The 16,085-nt window shown below is 43.1% G+C and overlaps 1 long non-coding RNA gene across 1 annotated transcript in view; it reads left to right on the plus strand.

Annotated features, from left to right (window-relative positions):
* The window catches only part of LOC142665264 (uncharacterized), a 36,315-nt gene extending 21,985 nt beyond the window's left edge, over positions 1-14,330 (plus strand). Inside the window, exons 2-3 of the long non-coding RNA XR_012851455.1 lie at positions 12,439-12,519; positions 14,082-14,330. This is a non-coding gene — a long non-coding RNA (uncharacterized LOC142665264). The remainder of the gene's footprint in view (positions 1-12,438; positions 12,520-14,081) is intronic.
* Positions 14,331-16,085: the final 1,755 nt, after the last annotated feature.

Here is a 16,085-nt window from a genome sequence, read left to right on the forward strand (position 1 = left end):
ACTGGTCAATAAGCGCAGTGCACACAATGGAGAAACCGACAGCGGTGTCATGTAAAAGAGCTGGTGGGTCTACGAAGACCTTGATTGAGACAACAGTCACGTCAGTACTGCTGAAAAAAAACACCAAAATCACAGATGGAAAAAATAATTGCTTCTGGGAGTGGCTGATCTACCCACGGAAACAAGGAATCAGCAATATTGAAATCCAACTTTCCATACCCAGACATCTGCCACCAGGGAACAATCGAGAGGACCCAAAATACGTCAGAACGTCATCCGATCCTAACGAAATTGTAGAATTTGACCAACTTTAATCTAAAGTGCATGGTCCCGGATTTACCGTACCTTGGTAAAGAAAAGAGGACATGAGAATTTTTCGACACAAAGCTCTATAAATGATGAATATACCAGTATGTGGGGGGGTATTAATGATTCCTGTAGGAGTAATGCGCTGGATTTGTTGATCATTTTCTCTAACAAGACGGAGAGCAGCACATTAGCAGAGAGAACATTACGGCTTATCGCATTATAACGGGAGGTGATTTTTCTGCTTACTGATTGGAACAAATTGATAATAAAGAGTCGAAATAAATGTGGATGGAGCCATGTTTCTATAACTAGAGTATTAATTATGGAAATGTTTTTTAGTTCAGCCAATAGATAACTAAAGTGGAGTCATAAATGAAATGATACCGATACACGTTTCACCGGAAATCTCCATATCTGTTATATGCACAACCTTAAACTGAAAAGAAAAATGGAAGATCTCCCAACCAGAACGTACTTGAAGCTAAGACATTTGTTGCTGCAGTTGTAATTCGGGCCAGTTTGCAGGGAGGGCAAAGGGGCACATGCCTATGGGCCCCCACCATTAAGTTCCATCCAGTCATTTCAGCCCTTCCCAGCAGCAAGACATGGTACGTTGAAAAGCGTTAAAGAGAACCTGCCAGCTCTCCTGACTTGTCTGTTTTAGTAAATACTTGTATTCCCCATGAAATAACAATTCTGGCGCAGCTTTTCTAAGAACTCTGCATTGGGCTGTTCCTTTGTTATTCTTCCTATAAATCTATTAATACATTTATAGGCATTACCATTTCCCTTGTCATCAGGTGAGAATGCCTCCATTGTCAGCACTGCCAGGCTCGTAATCTCTGTTCTAGTTCATCGCAAAAGTGTTGGATGGGGTTGAGGTCAGGACTCTGTGCGGCCAGTCAAGTTCTTCCACACCAAACTCACCCAACCAAACCAACCAACCAAGTCTTGAACCCCAAACTGTTCCCACAAAGTTGGAAGCTGCAATTGTCAAATATCTTGTGTGCTGAAGCATTGAGATTTTCCCTTCACTGAAACTATGAGGCCGACCCCTAAAAAACAACCCCATAGCATTACCCCTCCCCCACTAAACATTACAGTTGGCACAATGCAGTCAGGCAGGTAACGTTCTCCTGGCATTGACCAAACCCAGACTCGTCCATCAGACCGCCAGATAGAGAAGCGTGACTCATCACTCCACAGAACACCTTTCCTCTGCTCCAGAGTCCAGTGGCGGCGGCTTTACACCACTCCATCCGACGCTTGGCATTGTGCTTGCTAAGGCTGCTTGTAAGGCTGGCATGCAGCTGCTCAGCCATGGAAACCCATGCAATGAAGCTCCCGGGCACAGTTTTTGTGTAGCTATTAATGCCATAAATGGTTTTGATCTCTGCAATTATTGAGTCAGCAGAGCGTTGGCGACTTTTATTCACTATGCGCCTCAGCACTCGACTCTGTAACTTTACGTGGTCCCCACTTCGTGGCTGAGTTGCTGAGGTTCCTAAACACTTCTACTTTACAATAATATCACTCACAGATGATGGTGGGATATCTAGGAGGGAAGAAATATCACAAACTGACTTGTTACATCGGTGACGTCCTATTACAGGACCGCGCTGGGATTCAGTGATCTCTTTACAACGACCCATTCCATCACAAATGTCTGTAAAGGCGACTGCAGGGCGAGTGCTGGATTTATACACCTGCGGTAATGGGACTGAATGAAACACCTGAACTCAATGACTGAGAGGTATGTCCCAATATTCCAATACTTTTGTCCATATATTGTAGATCACCCAATAGGCCCATCTAAAACTATATCCAAATTGGACTTTTGGCCTGTCGCTCAACCTTTTGGATAATCAACAGGAACCTGTCATAAATGTCCATCTAGACAGATTCAATTAAATAACGGAAAATGGGTCAAATTTCCAAAGATTGCAAAAAAATAAAAAATTCTGATTTTGTGACAACATATTCCACAGCGCTTTGCGATGCGTAAAACGACAGAATGTAAACAACTGATTTCATGTCATTTTCTTTTCAGGTTTTTAGTCTGTATACGCTTCTACTTCCAGTGCAACTTCTAATGCAGATGTATTCTACAGGCCGTGTCAAATCCGGTTACTAGTTCTACTCTCTGACTGACCGCCATTGAAGTACTGTATCTATATGCCCTTGAGCGGCATGCAAAGCTTCACCACATCCTGCCTTTCCATGCTACACAGACTGCTTTAAGTTCCAGAGACCGCAGGAAAGTGAGGGCTCATTCAGACGAGCGTATATGTAGTCCATGTGACGGCCATTAAAACAACAGCGGTCACACGGACTCATGTACTTCAATGGGGCCATTTACACAACCGTTGCTTCAACGGAGCGTGTGAAGGGTCCGCGAAAAAATAGGACATAGGGCATTTTCCTGCGTATCACGCATCCCTTCCTGGACTCTAGTCTATGGGGGATCCGTGACAACTCTCCCCGCACGGGTACACCTCGGACGTAAAAAACTTTTTCACGTCTGAATGTGGCCTAAGAGTAAATGGCAAAAGAAAAATATGCATCTAAAAGATGATAAAAAAAAAAAAAGTTGCAATACAAGAGTTGGAGAAGATTAGTAATTGTATCTGTGCACAGTGAGGCGGAACATTGTGCAGCCTTAAAATGAAATTTCTTTGTAGGAAAAGGTCAGCCTTGTGTTTTTTCCACTGTTTTACTTCTTTAGTGCGCTCAGGTGTTCTGTGTGTTGCTGATAATATGAATAACATTGTACCATTCACTATCTTAGAAAGTCACGGGTATTGAATATCGTTCGTGTTATCAATCTCACAGTTTAAGATTTCTACGAGGAGCAGTAAAGAAAATCTTACATGACACGGGGCTCAGCTTTCCATATGGCTAGAAGGAATTGAGAGAAGGTTTGAGTTGTTGCCTCATATTCACCGTGCAGCTAATTTGGTTTAATCCAGAGATGTCAAGTTGACCCATTTAATCTTGAGATATTTGCCTGAATTTGCCACCGACTTCTAATGTTAAGCACTGGGACTCGGATAATTAAATTATGTGTGAGACTTGTTTTATACCAATTGAGGCATTCATTTAAAGGACTATACGTGTTAGTGCTACCTTCACAGGCAGACAGCTATCACTAGAATTACGTGGGTCAGGCCAATGTCTCTCCTCTTGTCGGGGTCAGGACAGAAGACATTGTGATGCATGTACTGTGTGAGTTCTGCCTGAGATCGCTGACCGCCGGCACGTCCTACTTACTGGCAGCCGCGACAACAGAACATTTTCTTCATGCCGGCGTCTCCCTCCCTAGAGACGCCGGCACATAGGCTACAGCTCCCCTCTGTGTCCTGTAAGGTGCGCGCGCCCTCACGCCCGGTCTTAAGGGGCCACGTTCCCCAGCCAATCCCTTTATACCCTGGACTTTAAAAAGGGCTCTGCCCTTCCTCTCCTTGCCTGAGCGTTGTTGTGTCTGCCCATGTTAGTCTTTGCAAATGGCCCCGTAGTTGTATCCTGTATCTAGTGTTCTCGTTTCCTGTATGCGATAATTGTGTTTGTTCCAGTGCGTTATCTAGTGTCGGAGTCGAGTGTGTCATCTGTGCAAAGTGTCATCTGTGCCAAGTGTCTGCTACGCCACGTGTTTGCCAAGCTGAGTGTTTGCCATATCCTCTATCCAGGTACTCTAGTCCTAGAGACTGTTATTGACTTTTGTTTAGCCAGCTGCTATTTAGCTATGGCAGAGAGGCCTAGTGAGTCCACGTACCCACTGCCGTGACAGTATGTATCATTACATTGCATGTCAGCGCTATATACGGTATATATGTATGTGGGAAGAAACTCTACAACTTTACAGATGTGTTCAAAACAACAAAATGTTTCATGAACATGTCCCTCCATCACAAAGTGGGTTTAGAATGCTGTTTCCACTCAAGGGGGCCATACTTAGTGTGTCTGGCCTCCTACTTCAGACAGAGAAGTGCGGCAGGGCTCCTGCTGCAGCCAGTTGCCTTACAGCCAGAGAGGCCTGATTCGAGGTTTAATAGAAGGAAGAGGAAAATAGATGAACTTTTGGGACACCACAAAATAATTATTTATATAGTTTTCAAATGTTTATTGCAAAATGAGACATGCTAGAATCAACAGGAGCAGAGAATGGTAAGAGTGGAATGGCTTGGATTTTTAGTGTTCATTTTGTAATAAGGCAGCTCTTTGTAGGACATACCTTGCAAACAAATATATTGTAAACAGTACAAATAAGTGTGTAAGGTCCCGTTCACAACTGTGTTAGAGGCTTGGTTTGGGGCCTCCGTCGCTGATCAAGCCGAAACCAATAGCTCACCACGGACACCCCGACAGAACCCAGAACCCTAGTCAATGGGTTTCGTCGGCCACCGGTAGTGTTCCTCGTGCAACAAAACCGGCACTTACGGTATTTCAGATGTTCTGCTCCTCTGACTGAAAAGAACAAAGGAAAGCCGAACGCTGGTGTGAATCCTATGCCTAAGCCTATGACAAATGTATTACAGTTTGTAAACAAAATGAACCTTTGGGAGGACTTCAGACGAGTGTAGAACAACCCTAAGGGATTATGTATATGCTCCTCACCTACGAACCAAAGTAGTAATAGTAGGCACCACTAATATTCTAATGGTGTGCTACATATGTGTCAACGTTAGACCATCATAGAGAAAAAAGTGAAATGATGAAACAAAGTTGTGCACCATAGATTATAGCAAAACAAATTATACATATATTTATGTCAAGCTATGCAACAACAAATTAAAAACTTCAAAAAAACCAACAATAAGCATCTCCGGGAGAGAAGACCCACTAGAGCACATGCACCATATAAGACAACGAAGACCAAAAACATACAAATAATTCAACATAGATAAAACATTACAATTCATATTATGAGGATGCTATAAGTCTAAGTTCCCACGGGTTGGATACGCTGCGTAAAAGTAAAAAGAGTATCCGACCTAGAAATCGCAGAGGATTCTAGCCGAAAAACTGCGGTGAAGATTTTTAGCCGAAATCACTGCTGCGGAAAACAGAGTTGAAAAACCCACAAAAACAAATACGTAACATCACTGGCGTTGCCATAGCGACGCATCCCTCTGTTCTCTGTGCAGCCTGCCCTTCTGTCATGATGCTGAAGCTCATGTGACTGATACACCCTTTGATTGGCTGCAGCAGTCACATGGGATGAAACTTCATCCCAAGAGGCCGGGCTGCACGGAGAACAGCCAGTGGAACAAGGAGCCGTCACTATCACAACGCCAGGGGGTAAGTATAGACTTTTTTATTCAATTTAAACAAAAAAAGTTTTACATTTGCGATTTTTTTTTTTTGCGCCAGAATTGCAGGTTTTCCACTCCAAAAATCCCAACATTTGCTATTTGCTGCGTCTTTTACCTCCCCATATATCAATGGGGGAAAACCGCAACAGTGAATAGTTTATGCAACATGCTACGGATTTAAAAAACGCACCGCAGGTCAATTTATTAACGTTATCTAAGCTGATTGTTTCCGTAGCGTGTCGATGAGATTTCTTCAAATCTCATCCACTTTGCTGCTACTGTAAATGCTGCGGAATTTCTGCACAGAAGTCAAAATGCGGAAATATCGCAGCATTTGCGCTACGAGGGAAACCAGCCTTAAAAGCATCACAGCACGGTGATCTGTCCAAAAATTGTCGCTAGCAAAAAAATGGCAGGAATACCCCTATTATATCCTATAGGAGATAAAGTTCACAGCACTTCCATCCCAAATGTAGAGGTAAATGCAATAAAGAATGTTGCGTCCGAAGTAAAAAAACATTAAGGTTCAGTTCACACGTTGCGTAAATACTGCGGATTTTCCGCAACGGAATTAGTTGCGGGAAATCCGCAGCAAATCCAGTAGCAGCAAAGTGGATGAGATCAAAAATCTCATCCACACGCTGCGTAAATAATGACCGGAAAAAACGCTCAGACATTGACCTGCTGTGCGGAATTTTATTTCTCAGAATGTGAATTGTATTTGCATAAACGCTGTTTATTTGTTGCAGGTTTTCGCATTGAGTTCAATGGGGAGGTAAAACCCGCAACAAATAGCAGTTGTTGCGTTTTTTGCGGCGGGTTCGCAGCAATCCCGCCGTAAAAAAATCAAAAACCTCATACTTACCCAAAAGTCTGTGTTCCTCCCACCAGCGTGGCCTTCTGGTATGACGTTTCATCACATGTGACTGCTGCAGCCAATCACAGGCTGTAGCGGCAGTCACATGGGATGAAACATCATCCCAAGAGGTCGGCCTGGATCACATCAGAGGGCCGGCTTCCTGGGATGACGCTTCATCCCATGTGACCGCCCCTGCAGCCAATCGCATGCTGCAATGGTCTCCTGGGATGAAACGTCATCCCAGGAGGCAGGCCGGCTAAGTGCTGCAGTTTTCCGCAGTGGACATTACGGGCGAAAAACTACACCACAGTTTGGTGCAGTTTTTCACCCGGAATTCCCTGTGGCGCACAGGGCAGATATATTGTTTACTTTTATGCAGCGTATCCGCCCCGTATTGAAGTGGCAAGTGAAAAAATATTTTGAAGTGAGTAATGCTACAACAGCCAGGTCAACCCGTCGTACCGCAGAAAAATATCCCACGCGTATCGCTGTTCACACGTGCAGATCCCCGAGGCTGTAAGCAGCGATACGCGTTGGATTTTTTTGTCTGCCGTACGATAAGTTGACTAGTCGACCATCTTTTCCCTATGCTCCTCACCTAAACAGATCGCTCAGATGCGTCTAAGTATAAAATTCCATTAATGTTTGTGGGTAACTTTAAATCCCATCCGAGCGAGCTGCTGTTTTATAAGGAGCGCGGTGGATCGGCATAGTCTGCATCCTAAGTGTGCGGCCAGGTATGACTGTGCGCATGCAGCATGATAAATGTTCCCTTCCCTAACACTAACACTGGCTGGGAGCTAATCTTGGTGGTGGCTTGATAAATGGATGTAACCTCTTGGTGAATCTCAGTACATTGATTAAACATTCTAGACTCGTGTTCCGGATAGTGCGGCTTCTCTGCATTTTCTACGGGGGATGCCACTTAAAATTTATCTTCGCTCAAGTTTTAATTGATTTTACGTTCCGTCCCCCATTGCATCAGGCGATATTAGGGTAATAATTCTTACAGGCAGGATGATAAAGAGCATAGGTTTTAATAATCAACTTCCATTAGTATCTTCAAGCTCCTTTGCATACTTATGCGACTTGCACGACACTCCTATTACATACCCAGAATAATGTAGGAGCTAAATATCCACAGATTGTGGCAGCACTAGAATAATATGCTTAGAATTTAAAAGTGCATTATTATTACGGCAGAGGGCTATGAATCCCCTCATGTCATAGCTACAATATATTAAGCTGCTATATAATCATGCAAAAAATTTAAATGTGTATTAACTCCTTTTCTGCTCTGGGTCGTAAATCTACGGCACTGGAAGCCAGAACGTAACTACCAGCAGCGTACATTTAGGCCGCTTTGATCGCAGGGGCACAGCTGTAGTGCCTACATGATCATCCACCGGGGGGGGAGTGGCTGTGATTGACAGTCGGAAACTCCGATCCCAGCCGTTTAATTCTTGTGATGCTGCGATCAATAGCAATCGCGGCATCATAAAGGAGGTGTAATATCTTTGCCTCCTGACTGTCAGTCAACGGTTTTAAAGGGACAACCTTGGGCCTAACAAAAGCACAAAATTTAAATACATTTTAATAAAAGAGTATGGAAAAATAAAAAAATGCCCACTACAGTGCGGCCATGTTCATTGACGCAAACAGCAATGGAGGGGCCCCAATCCTTTCAGGTAATTGACTGTAGGAGGTGGAGACTACTGTTGCCCATTTAGACAATGTGCGAAGAAGACTTTTCAGATGACCCATGTCGGAAAGAATAAAAGTAGAAATGTCGAGAGTCGTAGGGGAGCCCATAATGCTTCCGGCCATACCCGCCATTGTAATACATTTTACCTGGACTAGAGATAAAAACAAAAACAAGACAGGAGATCTATGCACCTTAAAGACAACAATCCTTTTTTGACCCGTCCAGGCTTCCGTAGCCACATCCATCTCTCTGACAACAAGAGACGCTGTACACCTCCATACGCTATCTACGATTAGGAAAAATTGGGGAAAAAGGGGGTAGGAGGAATCCATCTCACCACCGTGTAGTCTTCAGTCCAGACTGCGCTCGGATCTCCGCGATGGCACGCGGCAACAATAGCAAAGAAGAGAGAGGAAAACTGTAATCCAGAGCCAGGTAATATTAAAAGGAACGATGTTCCAACTTTATTCCAAATGATATAAAATTCAAATACAGGGATGGTTCGCCTACGCATTTCGGACAACGCTTATGTCCTTATTCATGGCTTGTCAGGATCAAACTTTGAATTTTATATAGTTTGGAATAAAGTTGGAACATCGTTCCTTTTAATATTACCTGGCGCTGGATTAAAGTTTTCCTCTGTCTTCTTTGCGATCTACGATTGTTACCTACTATAGCGTCCATGGCCGCAGGCCGTCGGGTTTACTCACCTCCCAACGCCTGCAGCCATGGATCAGTAAGCGCTGGCTCTCATCTCCTTCATAGGAGACGCCAGCGCTCACTTCCGGTCCAGTCCGCTGTGTCCCGTAGGGTGCGCGCGCACACTCGTGCCAGGCCTTAAAGGCACGTGTGGAAATCATCATCATCAACTGCCCATGATTTCCTGGACTATAAGAAGGGCCCTGCCCTTCTGATCCTTGCCTGAGTGTTGTTAGTGTATCCCAAGTCTGTCTTGCAAATGGTCCCTAGTGTTTTCCCGTTCCAGTTGTTACCCATGCCCTGTTACCTGTTCCTGTATCCTGTGCTGTGTTCCTGTGCCTACTAGTGTTGGAGTCGTGTCTACTGCACCTGTTGTCGTTTGCCACATCCAGTGTCATCTGCCACATCCTGTGTCATCTGCCACGTCCAGTGCCATTTCCACGCCCAGTGTGATCCGCCCCGTCAGGAGCAGCATGCAGCACCCGCTGTCATCTGCCACGTTTGACGTAACCTGCTGCACCCACCTCCATCCGTGCCAAAGCCTTGGCCACTGTCTGGACTATTCAGGTACCCTTGTGCGGGACTTTGTATTGCTGGGGTGCTCTGTGGTTTGGCCAGCTGCCTCCCCTCTACGGCGGAGCGGCCTAGTGGGTCCACATACCCACAGACTGTGACACCTAGCAATAAGAGACGCCCAAACACACATCCAGTACCGCACACCAATCCATCTTGGCGCCATCCGCTGCGGACTAGCCTGAGGAAGAGATCGGTTCGATCTTGAAAAGCGTAGCTGCTAATGTTAAATGAAATAAACGCATGTATATTTAATATACCCTGCTCTACATCAATTCTTTGGGAATCATTTCTATCTCTGATGGAACCTCTATCTCACTTGGAGTGGTAATTTTTGGATACAAGCACCTTGGACAGCGCTGAAAATTGCCAATATCCGACTTTTTTCCTCCCATTCTGTATCTATTCTACCTGGACTAGAACTCTGGAGAAGTTGGCAATATGGGTATTCTGTTTTATTACTATGTCATGACACATAGGGTGGACTATCTGCAATGGCCTCATAGAACATTTTTGAAAATCATGACAGACTACCATGAGTCTTAATAAATCCAATTCATACAATTGGAATATACAATCCTACAGTTGACCTTGTGACTTGTTAAGGTCAATACGAATCTATCTTCTACCCAGAGTTCAATTTTCTAAAAAACAAGCGCAATATAAAAAAATTGTTCGTTCAGCACTTTGAGAAACTGTAATGTTTTTGTGAATGTTTATTAGATTTTATGCTGTTTTTTAATTGCTCTGACCTCACCCATTGGACTCATTAAACCTAATGGAGCTTGAAGCTTTAAACATCACCAAAATCTTTAAACATCCCATAGTCGTTAGAAAGCAACTTAATTGTTTTTTCTTTATTTCTTCTTTTGGTAATGGGAAATATATAGCATGATCTGATGATAGGCAATAAAGATTGCAATACGATTGGATTCATTTACTAACTAAAGTTTAGATCTCGGAGGTGGTTGGTTTTATGGGTAGACCAACGTTCCAATGTCTGACTGGAGCAAGATTATTTTACAACATCAAAGAATTAATCAAATAATCTAATTACATGATGTACTTTATATTTGACAATACTTTTTACAATATTTGATAGTAATTCCATTAAGGAAAAGCTAGAACAGAAGTTACCAAGTCCTTCGAACTTCCCCAATGAATACTTTTCTGCCCCTGTGGTTTGCTAAGCAGTGGCTTCTCATGGCTGGCATACATTACATCAATATTTTGTGCCTAAAAATGGCGCACACCGTCAATAAGTTTGGGCTATTTTACTCCTCTTAGCCACGCACTCTTTTCTTAATGCTTTTCAAAATTTAAGAAAGGTGCAAATAAAAAAATCGAAGAGAAAATAAATTTGCCGTATGCCATGTACTCCACATTTTTGGCTCTTACAAGCGGAGCCTACTCCATACAGAGCGGGTGTCAGCTGTATATTGCAGCTGACATCTAGCTCTAACGGCCAGGATTGGAGAAAACTTCGGTCCTTGACGTTTAACCACTTCGAAAAAAAAATTAAATTAATGTGATAAAGTTTTGAACACTATACAAAAAAAATATTAAAAAGTTTAAAAGAAAAACACTTTTCTAACTTTTAAAATAAAATAATGTAAAAAATAAAAAGTAAGTGGTATCACCGCGTCCGTAGTCAGAACCTTCCAAATATAATGTTATTTATCCTGTACCTCACCTCCCCAAAAAATGGAATGAAAAGTGTTCAAAAAGTCGTATGTACCACAAAATGGTACCAATAACAAATGACCGGTTGCTACGCAAAATTAAAAAAACACGGTGAATGCCATAAAAAAATGAAATCCAAAAAACTATGGAAGAATTGCTGTTTTTTTCCATTCCACCCCACAAAATAATTTTAAAAAGTTTCTAAGTACATTATATGGTACCTCTAATAACTGCAAGTCGTCCTTTATTATAAAGCTGGAGACAGATAACACACAACAATTGAGAATAGTTGATGTGACCGTTCCCCTCCTCCACCACCCTCACACTGAATAAAAAAGAATATACAGCAAAGTCCTGCTGGTGGGAGGAAAGGCTAACACGGTTATGGGGGCTACTGTGGCCGATGCTACTATGGGGAAATGTTACTGCTGCTGACTGGTAAAGGGGAGGAAGAATGGCAGTGATTTGGGGTCTCACAAGGATATGGGGTCTCACACTTATTACCGGCCCCTTGTTATTCTCTCATCGGCTTCATTTTGTCTTGTGTTTTTATTCTAGGCGGTTGCACCGGCTCCCCCGTCCTCCAAAAAAAGACTAAGGAGAGGCACTGTTTGGGACGAGTACGAATTTGGCAGCATTAATGTCCGAATACATAAGTTCTACATACACATATGGCTTACACTACAAGGCCAGATTCACACGAACGTGGGTAAACTCAGTAGTAAAAAACTTGAAGTTTTTCACGTCCGAGGTACCGCCGTGCGGGTTCCGTTTTCACGGATCCCCATAGACTTGAGTCTATGGCAAGATCCGTGAAAACTGAACAAAATAGGACATGTTCTATTTTTTAACGGGCCCTTCACACGGTCTGTTGAAACAACATGAACGGCCCCACTGAAATGCATGCGTCCGTGTGACGGCCGTTGTTTTAACGGCCTTCACGCGGACATACTCTATGTTTGTCTGAATTCGGCCTAAGGAACAGACGCTCACAGTACATTCACAATCTTCTCTTACAAATTCTTATAGAAAGACCTGTTCCACCCACAAAGGAACCGTCTCTCACTGAGAAGGTCATAGGTTGGATCAAGAAGAACAACTTTGGAGTACTAAAAGTGAAAAATTTAGTAACGTTTTCATCGACGTGATTAATAACCATTGTCATACTCACCTCATTTTGAATAGGATATAGAGGCGCACACTGCATCCATTACCCAGAATTCACTTGAGATACTATTAATCCGATCAGCTTACAGTGGCCTTCTACAGATATATAATCTTACACCATTTTGTTACAGGTTACTCCACCACCACCTGATCCACCCATGGCGTCACCGTGTACAGCCTTCCTTGGCCTTCTGAAAAAGAACATCTCTTTGGTGAGTTTGATTTCCAGAAAATAGTAATTCTTATTATTGGGGGTGTAAACCGCTTCACATCCTGTAATTAATGGTAGGTAATAAGGCTAGGTTAATATCTGCGTCACAGATTCTATCATATTTGAAGGGAAAAATAGTACTGCATGACAGACACCTCGAGGGATCCTGCCAGAGCCAAAAGGTAAATGGGGACCATTGTCCAACGGCTTGGACTATGCGTCACATGCAAGTGTGAACAAAGTCTAACAAATGTTTGTTCAGTGTCCTGCTCCATCTTCTTATTAGTGTGATAGTAAGTATATTTACTACTCAACACTTGTTGGGGTCCAGAACCCTCTCCCTCCCTTGTCACAGTGTTTGTGGGTCACGGTTAGGATCAATGATCAGTCTTGCTCACACACTCCATTTTTTCAGAATGCAGATTTTATATGTAAGGGAATAATAGTCTAGAAATTATTATTCACATTTTAGTGCAAATTACCAATAATACAGATGAGGGGTTGTCAGTTCCGCCTTCCAACTGGCTTCATAAGTCCTTATTCACATGATGGGGATAATCGGCCGGATGACGGACATTTTTTTAACGGCCGTCACACGGCTGCATTAAAATCAATACATGTCTATGGGGCTATTCCCATGGCCATATTTTTTTAACGGACTGTGAGAATGGCCCGGGAACAAACAGGACATGTCCTATTTTTGCCCGTTTTCCCGGATCCCTCGATAGGCTCAAGTCTATGAGGGATCCGTGAAAATGGGTCCCGCACAGGTGCAAGTCGGCCATAAAAAACGCCCATTTTACACGGCTGATTTGAGACCCGGCCTTAGTGTATAAAATATTCGGTTACAGGTAACACCAGCTCTAACTCCATTTGAACAAGAAGTGGCGTCTTGGCTCCAGAAAGACCTTGACTAGATTCTAGAAAGGATTCATGAAGGGAGTGTGAATTTTTCTTTTTATAGTGTCTTTATTACCATAACTAGACATTCGGTTGCATTGGATCACTCTAGTTGCTATAATGTGGGCATATAGATATAATTTTTCCAATTAAATTGTCTACTTTTATCCCCAGGTTAAAGCGACCTTGGTCCAGTGACCACATTTTAAATGTGACTGGGCATATGGAGTGATATTACCTGGTGCCCTCCAGTTGCGCCCCTCTGCTGTGGATCTGCCGCTTTGGAGTCCCCTCTGTGTTGTCCCAACATGGCTGTGGCGCTTCTTAGAATACGAGTCTGAGACACTCCCACTGTTCTCGGATTAGCCAGAACTGCTCACGTGAGCAGTTCTGGCCGATCCAAGAACAATGGGAGTGCCTTAGACGCGGTCTGTGAAGCCCTGTGGCCATTTTGGGACAACACAGAGGGGACTCCAAAGTGGCAGATCCACAGCAGAGGGGCCCAACCGGAAGGCACCAGGTAATATAACTCCATATACCCCATCACATTTATAATTTTGTCCTTTGGCTTTAAGGTCATATCAATTTTCTGCTGCCTTTTGTGCTTCACCTTGAGTTCATACAATTCCGAATATTACATTAACTGTTTCCTTCTTTATGCAGAACCTAGAAATCTATAATTTTGGACTGCCCTTTGATGGTTTATAGGCCAAGCTCCTTGCATTCCTGCTCTATTGGACAGCTGTGCTCGTCCTGGCTGCCAGCGTTGTCAGGCCATGCACTTACATCATGGAGTGGATTCAATGAGAGGAAGAAATCTTTGATATGGTGGAAATATATGAGATCATGGATCCATATCCATAGACGAAAACATGTGATAATATAACTGATCGTCTCCTGGCAAAATTATAATGTAGAATAAAATTATATTGTGCAATTCTGTTTATATATAATATCCTTGTGATAACATTTTATCAGAATTCGTTTTTTTCCTACATATTTGCGCCATCTTCCAGCCATATCCTTTCCACCTTTAAGGGGTTGTGGTGTGAAAATATCATCTGCATCTTGATGACAAAACAACCTCTCTATTTGTTCCTTGCACATTCTTGCTTTGGCAGTGGAGCAGGTATGTTGGGTGCCCTCCAGATATGATCTCTTGCCATTATACCAAGACGGAGCCAAGGAATGGAGCTTGGGATATGGAGCAGAGGATCCAGGTGCAAAGTGTAATTCTAGCGGAAACCTGAGAGTCAACGACATCATAGAAATGGTAGACAATATGTAATGACAGGGATAGGGAAACAGACAAGTGAGCCCTAATCTACCCGCCACTCAGTCCCTGCCTACTTGCAACGACCCGCCCTAGGCGATGGGGTACAACTGGGCGACGGTCCCTACACTCAGTAAGTGCACGACAGACAACCAGACAAGGAACACAGAACAAAGGGAAACGGGGCAGTTGCCCACGGCAACACCGTGAGCAACAAGAGTAGTAAACGAGCCGAGTCAAACCAGGAGAGTACGAGGTGCCAAACGCAGAGCAGGAGAGTATTGAACAAGCCGAGTCAAACCAGGCGTGGATACAGAAGCTGTGCCTGGCAGATCCTTAACACAATATTTTCCTAACCCCTTAGTGACCACTAATACGCCTTTTCATGGTGGTCACTAAGGGGCCTTAGGCTAGGCCGCCGCCTTTTCACAGCAGAATAGTCTAAGTCCTGTGCAGGCTAGAGCGGGTGCATACCTGTCTGATGACAGCCATGCTCTTGCTCCTACGGTAGCGATCGAAGTTGAGTTTGATCACAACCATTTGACCCGTTAAATGCTGGGGTCAATAGCGACATTCAATTTGTTTACAGAGGGAGGGAGCTCCCTCACTCATTCATCGGCGGCCTGAAAAATGCAATCGCGGGCCTTCGATGGGGTGTCACGGCAGCCGGGGGCTTGCCCTGGCTATATGCCTATTAGGCCGTGCCAGGGGAACGTCCTTTTAGATTGCCTGTTAGTTTTACACCGACAGGCAATAATGCTTTGGTGTACTATGTATACCAAAGCATTATATCTGCGATCTTAAGATCACATAGTGAAGTCCCCTAGTGGGACTGAAAAGTTAAGTAATAAATGTTAAATAAAAATTATTAATAAAAATTACAGTTAAAAAAAATAAACCACATTTTCCATTAAAAAGTGGTTTTATTTAGTAAAAGTGTAAAAAATAAATAAAACTACACATATATGGTATCGCCGTGACCATAATGATCCAAACAATAAAGTTAACATGTCATTTAAACCACAAGGTGAACGCTGTAAGAAAATAAAATGCAAAATACTATGGCCGAATTGCTATTTTTTTCCATTGCCCCCCAAAAAAGTAATAATAAAAGTTAATCAATAAGTCCCATGAACCCTGAAAAAGTATCAATGAAAACTAAGTCTCGTCCCGTAAAAAACAAGCCCTCATATCACTACACTTACGGAAACATAAAAAAAAGTTATGGCTCTCGAAATGAGACGATGCAAAAAAAAAAATTATTTTAGTTCAAAAGTGTTTTTATTGTGCAAAAGTCATAAAACATAAAAAAACCTCTACATATGTGGTATTGTCATAATCGTACCGATGCATAGAATAAAGGAAAGATTATTTACACCACACAGTGAACGGCG

This window comes from Rhinoderma darwinii, chromosome 12 (assembly GCF_050947455.1).
Source record: "Rhinoderma darwinii isolate aRhiDar2 chromosome 12, aRhiDar2.hap1, whole genome shotgun sequence".
Taxonomy (NCBI): domain Eukaryota; kingdom Metazoa; phylum Chordata; class Amphibia; order Anura; family Rhinodermatidae; genus Rhinoderma; species Rhinoderma darwinii.